The 9841-nt window shown below is 39.9% G+C and overlaps 1 non-coding gene across 1 annotated transcript; it reads left to right on the top strand.

Moving 5' to 3' along the window:
- The first annotated feature begins 9303 nt into the window (after positions 1–9303).
- Positions 9304–9407, top strand: LOC112719416 (small nucleolar RNA R71). The gene has a single exon (XR_003161719.1). It is a non-coding gene; the product is annotated as a small nucleolar RNA R71 (small nucleolar RNA).
- Positions 9408–9841: the final 434 nt, after the last annotated feature.

Here is a 9841-nt window from a genome sequence, read left to right on the forward strand (position 1 = left end):
TTTTGCCTATGGTGCATGAAACTACAAAGCTCCCTGGATCTTTGAGCTTTGGTGGGATACAACCTTGAATCACAGCACTACATTCTTCAGTGAGAAGTATAGTTTCCTTTTCTTGCCAACTCCTCTTGTTGTTGATAAGCTCTTTCAAGAATTTTTCATACAAGGGCATCTGTTCTAATGCTTCAGCCAGTGGAATGTTTATCTCTAATTTCTTGAAGATTTCAAGAAATTTAGGGAAGTGTTAGTCCTTAGTCTCTTTGCTGAACCTTTGAGGATAGGGCAATGGAGGTGTGAAGTTCACTTCCTGCTTTTGTTCCTTCATTGACTCTCCCATTGCTTCCTTCTCTTTTCTTAATTTTTGTGTCTGGTATTCCTTTTCTTGAGGCTGATTATGAGGCCGCTTGCTTGCTGTTACATCTTCATCATTGGCTTTCTCTCCTACAGCTTGCTTCTCATCACTTTCCTATGGCTTCTTGGTTGCTTCTTCATTTTTCACCAGGATTTTTCCACTCCTTAGCTGTATTGCCTTGCACTCCTCTTTTGGATTAGGAATAGTGTCACTTGGTAGGGAGCTTGAGGGTCTTTCAATGGCAATCTGCTTGGAGAGCTGTCCAATTTGCCTTTCTATATTCTTCATGGAGGCTTCCTGGTTCCTTATTGTCATTTCTTGGTGCTTCATTAATTTTTCCATTAAGAGCTCCAAGTTGGTAATTCTCTGAGAATCTTGTGAGATTGGTGATTGTGGGGTGTTGAGGGTTGAGAATGAGTGTTTTGGTTAGAGGCTTGGTTATTGGATGGATGATGGTTAGCATTGGGGTAGGTATTTTGTGGTCTTCTGTATGTGGTTTGGTTATTATTCGGCTGGTTGTTGTGGTTTATGTTTTTCCAATTATTTTGAGTTGAGTTCCTCTGCCATGGCTACTGAGTTTGATTGTGGTTGTCTCCCCATCTGAGGTTGGGATGGTTTTTCCAAGAAGGATTGTAAGTATCACCAAAGACTTCATTTGATCCAGAATTCTGATTATGCATATACTGGACTTGTTCTTGCTGTTGCTCCTCTTGGATTTCTTTATTTTGCCCCCAAGTGATTAATGGTTGGCTTGTGTTGACTGCTGCAACTTGGAGATTGTCAATCCTCTTGGCCATTTGCTCAAATTGTTGTTGAATCTGCTGTTGCATCATTTTGTTTTGAGCTAGGATTAAATCCACTCCTTCCAACTCCATCACTCCTTTCCTTTGTGATGGTTGACGTTGCCTTTGGTGAGCAAAGAAGTACTGGTTATTGGCCACCATATCAATGAGATTCTGGACTTCCTCTGCAGTTTTCATGAGTTGCAAAGAGCCTCCAGCTGAGTGATCCAATGCTTCCTGGGATTTCAATGTTAAGCCTTGATAGAAATTCTACATCTTATCCCACTCAGTGAATATTTCAGGAGGACACTTCCTAATTAGAGCCTTGTACCTCTCCCATGCCTCATAGATGGGTTCAGCCTCTATTTGTGTGAATGTTTGTACCTCAGTCTTCAACCTAATGATCCTTTGAGGTGGGTAAAATTTGGCAAGGAACTTGGTTACCAAATCATCCCAATTATTGATGCTGTCTCTTAGGAAGGATTCCAACCATTGAGTGGCTTTGTCTCTGAGAGAGAATGGAAAGAGCAGTAGCTTGTAGCTGTCAGGAGGCACACCATTGGTTTTGACAGTGTCACAAATCCTCAAGAAGGTAGACAAGTGTTGGTTGGGGTCTTCAAGTGGTCCTCCTCCATAAGAGTAATTATTTTGAACCAAGGTGATGAGTTGTGGCTTTAGTTCGAAGTTGTTTACATTTACATTTGGAGTTAAAATGCTGCTTTCACAATGTTTAGGATTTGCAAATGTATAGGAGGCCAAAACTCTCCTCTGTGGTGGATTGTTGTTGTTATTGGCTGCTCCTCCTGGTGGATTGGTTGAATGTTCCTCCATGTCTTGAAATTCTTCTTCTGACTCCTCCTCTCCAACAATGTTTTTCCCTCTTTTAGCTCTTCTTAATCTCCTGAGGGTTCGTTCGTCTTGTTCGTGAAAGGAGGGTGTAGCTCTTCTTGTATCTGTCATATAAACAAAACACAAGGAACACACAAAACCAGTGACACTTCAATCTATTGCTAGAGTGAAGTTTTAGTTAGCTTAAGCAAAAATTCAAATAGTTAGTGGGTTAATTAAAAATAAAAGAAACAGAAAAGAAAAGGTGCTTGATCTAGACCTACACTTCACTTAATCATTGTTAATATATTTCAATCCCCGGCAACGGCGCCAAAAACTTGATGTGTGGAAAACGATCCAACACAAATCACCGGCAAGTGTACCGGGTCGCATCAAGTAATAATAAGTCACATGAGTGAGGTCGATCCCACAGGAATTGAAGGATTGAGCAATTTTAGTTTAGTGGTTGATTTAGTCAAGCGAATCAAGTATTGGTTGAGTGGTTGTGATTTGTGATTGACAGAAGCTAAATGGCTTGAAATGTAAAGGGAGAAGGGCAATTGCAGTAAATTAAAGAGCAAAGAAAGTAAAGAATCTGAATCTTAAAATGCAAGTGATATAAAGTGCAGAAACTTAGATTGCAAGAAATATAAATGACTAAAACTTAAAGTGCAAGAATTGTAAACTGCTTGAATTAATAAAATGGATTGGGAATTAGGATTGCAGAATTTAAACAAGAACAAGTGAATTGCAATAAACAGACAAGTAGAAGATGAATTGAATCAAGGTAGATCTCAAACAGAAGAGTAAAAATGCTTTGAAAATTTAAGAACAGAAAGTGAGCGATGCTTAATTTGCAGCAATTTAAAAGAGGGTTGAAGATCTCAGGAGTGGAAGAGACTAGAAAACAAGTCTAGATCTCAAATCCTTCCTTGATCCAACAAGAACAATTACAAAAGAACTAAAGGAAAGTAAATTGAAGAAAGAGCAGAAGATGAAGCAGAGAATGGAAATTGAAATTCAATTATGAAGAAAATTAAAGCAAGGGATCTAAAGGTGAGATTGAAACAGAAGTTCTTCAATTCTTCACCCAAGATCCAAAATAAAAAGTAAAGAGTGCTCAAGCAAGAACAAGGAAGAAGAGAGATTAACTCTCCTCCCCAATTTTCTAAGAACTAAATTCCAAAATAAAAGCTAAAAAATGAAAATGGAAATTAAAGGAAAATTCAGAAGTGATTCTCCAATCCTAATTACATCAAACTAGTTCCTATTTATACACCTTCCATTCTTGGATTTTGGAATTTGGATGGGCTTTTGATTTGGTGAAGATTTGAATTTAATTGGATTTTTAATTGATTTTCCAGCCCATGAAGAAATTGGTTCCAGGAGGATGCTCAGCTCATAAGTTGAGATGAGCATTGAGGCTTTGTGTGTGGATCCTTTTGTAGCGCGGAAGGCATCAGGGGAATGCTCAGCTCACTTTGTGAACTGAGCATTGGTGCCTTGGTGCAAAATTGTTGCGCGCCTTATGCCCCTGGACCGTGTCAAGATGCACGTTCCACTTCCCTGGCCCGTGTCAAGATGCTTGTGTGATGCACCATGGGTAGCACTCAGCTCTCCAAGTGAGCTGAGCATTGAGGCATCCAAGGGAAGGTCCTTGGTTCGAAACTTGAGAGAAGCATGCGCTGAAGCTTTTCTCTTGGTGAAGGAAGTGACGCCTTGCTCCTTGCTTCCTCTAGGTGCTTGGTTCGAAGCATGGAGTTTGGCCATTTTTGGCTCATTTTCCCTTGTGAGTAGCGCTCCCCCAACCCCCTTTGGTCATGGGTCCAATCGTTGGAGCAAGCATTGGCAACTTATTTTCTTTGATTTATTTCTTGTGAGAGCCCGATAATGCTCACTTGGTGAGCTGAGCATTGTTTTTCCTTTCCTTATTTCTTGCTTTCATATTGTGCTCAGCTCACAAAGTGAGCAGAGCATTGTGCCTTGGTCCCTTGAGGGAAAATGTAGTGCTCCCTTGGTGAGCAAGGAGCTCTTGGAGAGAGCTTCATGGTTTTCCTTCATTGTTGTACCACACTTCTTCCTTCCTTGGCCACACTTTTTCTTCCTTGGGCCACGCTTCTTAGGCCACGCTTTCTTCTTTTCTTCTTTTCTTCACCTACAATTAATCAAAACAACCAATCAAAGTATCACCAAATTCACAAGGTTTATAAATCATTAAAAATCAATAAAATTTAGCCTAAACCTCATGATTTAGCATCAATTAGATGGTGGTTGTTTGATTCAAAGAAGTCATGCATTTCCATTCCAAATTACTTACTTAGAATGCAAGAAAGTGCATAAAACCTAATGAAAACAAAGAAAAAGACTAGTGAAACTAGGCTAAGATGACTTGTCATCACCTGAAATCACAGAAAAGCACACAAACTCATAGTAATGTCCAAAAATGTGAATTTAGCATAAAAACTAATGAAAACATCCCTAAAAGTAGCTAGATTATACTAAAAACTATCTAAAAACAATGCCAAAAAATGTATAAATTATCCGCTCATCACAACACCAAACTTAAACTGTTGCTTGTCCCCAAGCAACTAGTTAAATAAAATAGCATAAAAAAAAGAGAATATACTATAAATTCCAGAATATGAATGAATATTAGTCCTAATTAGATGAGCAGGACTTGTAGCTTTTTGCGTCTGAACAGTTTTGGCATCTCACTTTTTCCTTTGAAGTTTAGAATGATTGGCATCTATAGGAACTTAGAAATTCAGATAGTGTTATTGATTCTCCTAGTTAAGTTTGTTGATTCTTGAACACAACTACTTTTATGAGTCTTGGCTGTGGCCCTAAGCATTTTGTTTTCCAGTATTACCACCGGATACATAAATGCCACAGACACATAACTGGGTGAACCTTTTCAGATTGTGACTCAGCTTTGCTAAAGTCCCTAGTTAGAGGTGTCCAAAGCTCTTAAGCACACTCTTTTTGCTTTGGATCACGACTTTAACCACTAAGTCTCAAGCTTTTCACTTGGACCTGCATGCTACAAGCACATGATTAGGGACAGCTTGATTTAGCCGCTTAGGCCTGGATTTTATTTCCTTGGGCCCTCCTATCCATTGATGCTCAAAGCCTTGGATCCTTTTTACCCTTGCCTTTTGGTTTTAAGGGCTATCGGCTTTTTTTGCTTGCTTTTTCTTTTTCTTTCTAATTTTTTTTCTTTTTTTCGCCATTTTTTTCGCAAGCTTTTTCTTTTTTACTGCTTTTTCTTGCTTCAAGAATCAATTTTCATGATTTTTCAGATTGTCAATAACATTCTCTTTGTTCATCATTCTTTCAAGAGCCAACAATTTTAACATTCATAAACAACAAGATCAAAATTATGCACTGTTCAAGCATTCATTTAGAAAACCACCAAAAGTATTGTCACCACATCAATATAATTAAACTAAATTCAAGGATAATTTCGAAATTTATGTACTTCTTGTTCTTTTGAATTAGAAACAATTTTCATTTAAGAGAGGTAAAGGATTCATGGAATTATTCATAACTCTAAGACATAGTTATTAATTACTAATGATCATGTAATAAAGACACAAACATAAACATATAGCATTAATTTGAAAAAAAAAACAGAAAGAAAATAAGAACAAGGAATGAGTCCACCTTAGTGATGGTGGCGCTTTCTTCTTGAAGAACCAATGATGTCCTTAAGTTCTTCTATGTCTCTTCCTTGCCTTTGTTGCTCCTCCCTTATTGCTCTTTGATCTTCTCTAATTTCATGGAGAATGATGGAGTGCTCTTGATGTTCCACCCTTAATTGATCCATATTGTAACTCAAATTTTATAGAGAAGTGTTGAGTTGTTCCCAATAGTTGTTGGGAGGAAAGTGCATCCCTTGAGGTATCTCCGGGATTTCTTGGTGATGCGCTTCCTCATGCGTCTCTTGGGTTCCATGAGTGGGCTCTCTTGTTTGCTCCATCCTTTTCTTAGTGATGGGCTTGTCCTCCTCAATGGGGATGTCTCCTTCTATGATAACTCCAGCTGAGTAACATAGATGGCAAATAAGCTGAGGAAAAGCTAGCCTTGCCAAGGTAGAGGGCTTTTCGGCTATTTTGTAGAATTCAAGGGAGATCACTTCATGAACTTCTACTTCTTCTCCATTCATGATGCTATGAATCATGATGGCCCGATCCACAGTAACTTCAGATCGGTTACTAGTGGGGATGATGGAGCATTGGATGAACACCAACCATCCTCTAGCCACAGGCCTGAGGTCCAGTCTTCTTAATTGAACCGGCTTGCCTTTGGAGTCTCTTTTCCATTGAGCTCCTTCAACACATATGTCCATAAGGACTTGGTCCAATCTTTGATCAAAGTTGACCCTTCTTGTGTAGGGGTGTACATCTCCTTGCATCATGGGAAGTTGAATAACAATCTCACATTTTTCGGACTAAAATCTAAGTATTTCCCCCGAACCATTGTAAGATAGTTCTTTGGATTCGGGTTCATACTTTGATCATGGTTCCTAGTGATCCATGCATTGGCATAGAACTCTTGAACCATCAAGATTTCGACTTGTTGAATGGGGTTGGTCAGAACTTCCCAACCTCTTCTTTGAATCTCATGTCGGATCTCCAGATACTCATTTTTTTTGAGTTTAAAAGGGACCTCAGGGATCACTTTCTTCTTGGCCACAACATCATAGAAGTGGTCTTGATGGGCTTTGGAGATGAATCTCTCCATCTCCCATGACTCGGAGGTGGAAGCTTGTCTTCCCTTTCCCTTTTTTAGAGGTTTCTCCGGTCTTAGGTGCCATTAATGGTTATGGAAAAACAAAAAGCTATGCTTTTACCACACCATTAATGGCTATTTAGGGTGGGTTTGGGTGGGAAAGAAATTTTGAATTTTGAAGGTAGGTGGGGTTTATGAGAAAGAGTGGATGGATGTGAGTGGTGAAGGGGGTAAATTGGGAAGAGAGATTGAGGTGATTGGTGAAGGGTTTTTGGGAAAGAGTGTTTATGAGGAAGAGAGGATGAATGTTGAGAAGAGGGAAGAATATGAGTGGAGGTAGGTGGGGATCCTGTGGGGTCCACAGATCCTGAGATGATCCTGTGGGGTCCACAGATCCTCAGGTGTGTCAAGGATTTACATCCCTGCACCAATTAGGCGTGTAAAATGCCTTTACATGCAATTCTGGCGTTTAAACACCAAAGTGATGCTCGTTTTGGGCGTTCAACGCCTAATTGCAGCATGTTTCTGGCGTTGAACGCCAGTTCCATGCTTGTTTCTGGCGTTCAGCGCCAGCTCTCCTCAGGGTGCATTCCTGGCATCTGAACGCCAGGATGTTGCTTGTTTCTGGCGGTTCAACGTCAGATCCATGCTTTGTTATGGTGTTGAACGCCAGCCAGGTGCTCCTTACTGGCGTTTAAACACCAGTAAGTCCTTCCTCCAGGGTGTGATTTTTCTTCTGCTGTTTTTGATTCTATTTTTAATTTTAATATTTTTTTTTGTGACTCCACATGATCATGAACCTAATAAAATATAAAAGAACAATAAAAATAAAATAAAATTAGATAAATAAAAATTGGGTTGCCTTCCAATTAGCGCTTCTTTAATGTCAATAGTTTGATAGTGGGTTCTCTTGGAGCCACACATGTGATCAGGTCAATGTTGTAGACTCCCAACACCAAACTTAGAGTTTGAATGTGGGGATTCAATACCAAACATAGAGTTTGCCTGTGGCCTCCCAACACCAAACTTAGAGCTTGATTGTGGGGGCTTTGTTTGACTTTGTACTGAGAGAAGCTTTTCGTGCTTCCTCTCCATTGTTAAAGAAGAAGGTCCTTGAGCCTTAAGCACAAGGTAGTTCCCATTCAATTGAAGGACTAATTCTCTTCTATTAACATCTATCACATCTCCTGCTGTGGCTAGGAAAGGTCTTCCAAGGATGATGCATTCATCGTCCTCCTTCCTAGTGTCTAAGATTATGAAATCAGCAGGGATGTAAAGGCCTTCAACCTTAACCAACATGTCCTCTACCAATCCATAAGCTTGTCTTACTGACTTGTCTACCATTTGCAATGAGAATATGGCAGGCTGTACCTCAATGATCCCAGCTTCTCCTTTACAGAGAGTGGCGTAAGATTTATGCCTGACCCCAGGTCACACAAAGCTTTTTCAAAGATCATGGAGCCTATAGTGCTGGATATTACGAACTTGCCAGGATCTTGTCTCTTTTGAGGTAAAGTTTGCTGAACCCATGTATCTAGTTCACTAATGAGCAAGGGAGGTTCACCTTCCCAAGTCTCATTACCAAATAACATGGCATTCAGCTTCATGATAGCTCCTAAATATTGAGCAACTTGCTCTCCAGTTACATCTTCATCCTCTTCAGAGGAAGAATAGTCTTCAAAGCTCATGAATGGCAGAAGGAGGTTTAATGGGATCTCTATGGTCTCTATATGAGCCTCAGATTCCCTTGGGTCCTCAATAGGGAACTCCTTCTTGCTTGAGAGACGTCCCAAGAGGTCTTCCTCATTGGGATTCATGTCCTCTCCTTCCTCTCTGGGTTCGGCCATATTGATTATATCAATGGCCTTGCACTCTTTTTTTGGATTCTCTTCAGTATTGCTTGGGAGAGTACTAGGAGGAGTTTCAGTGATTTTCTTACTCAGCTGGTCCACTTGTGCCTCCAAATTTTTGATGGAGGACCTTGTCTCACTCATGAAACTTAAAGTGGCTTTAGACAGATCAGAGACTAAATGTGCTAAGTTAGAGGTACTCTGTTCAGAATTCTCTGTCTGTTGCTGAGAAGATGATGGATAAGGCTTGATATTGCTGATCATATTTCTTCCACCATTATTAAAGCCTTGTTGAGGCTTTTGTTGATCCTTCCATGAGAAATTTGGATGATTTCTCCATGATGAATTATAGGTTTTTCCATAAGGTTCACCCATATAATTTACCTCTGCTATTGTAGGGTTCTCAGGATCATAAGCTTCTTCTTCAGAAGATGCCTCTTTAGTATTGTTGGAAGCATTTTGCCATCCATTCAGACTTTGAGAAATCATGTTGACTTGCTGAGTCAACATTTTGTTCTGAGCCAATATGGCATTCAGAGCATCAATTTCAAGAACTCCCTTCCTTTGAGGCGTCCCATTATTCACGGAATTCCTCTCAGAAGTGTACATGAACTGGTTATTTGCAACCATGTCAATAAGTTCTTGAGCTTCTGCAGGCGTTTTCTTTAGGTGAATGGATCCACCTGTAAAATGGTCTAGTGACATCTTAGAGAACTCAAATAAACCATAATAGAATATATCTATCATGGTCCATTCTGAAAACATGTCAGAAGGACATCTTTTGGTCATCTGCTTGTATCTTTCCCAAGCTTCATAAAGGGATTCACCATCTTTTTGTTTGAAGGTCTGAACATCCACTCTAAGCTTGCTCAGCTTTTGAGGAGGAAAGAACTTAGCCAAGAAGGCCATGACCAACTTATCCCAGGAGTCCGGGCTATCTTTAGGTTGAGAGTCCAACCATGCTCTAGCTCTGTCTCTTACAGCAAAAGGGAAAAGCATGAGCCTGTGGACTTCAGGATCTACTCCATTAGTCTTAACAGTCTCACAGATCTTGCAAAAACTCAGTCAAAAACTGGTAGGGATCTTCTGATGAAAGTCCATGAAACTTGCAGTTCTGTTGCATTATAGCAACTAATTGAGGTTTCAGCTTAAAATTGTTTGCTCCAATGCCAGGAATTGAGATGCTTCTTCCATCAAACTTGGATGTAGGTGTAGTATAATCACCAAGCATCCTTCTTGCATTATTGTTATTGGGTTCGGCTGCCATCTCCTTTTCTTGTTCGAAAATTTCAGCAAGGTTA

This window comes from Arachis hypogaea, chromosome 10 (genome assembly GCF_003086295.3).
Source record: "Arachis hypogaea cultivar Tifrunner chromosome 10, arahy.Tifrunner.gnm2.J5K5, whole genome shotgun sequence".
Lineage (NCBI taxonomy): Eukaryota > Viridiplantae > Streptophyta > Magnoliopsida > Fabales > Fabaceae > Arachis > Arachis hypogaea.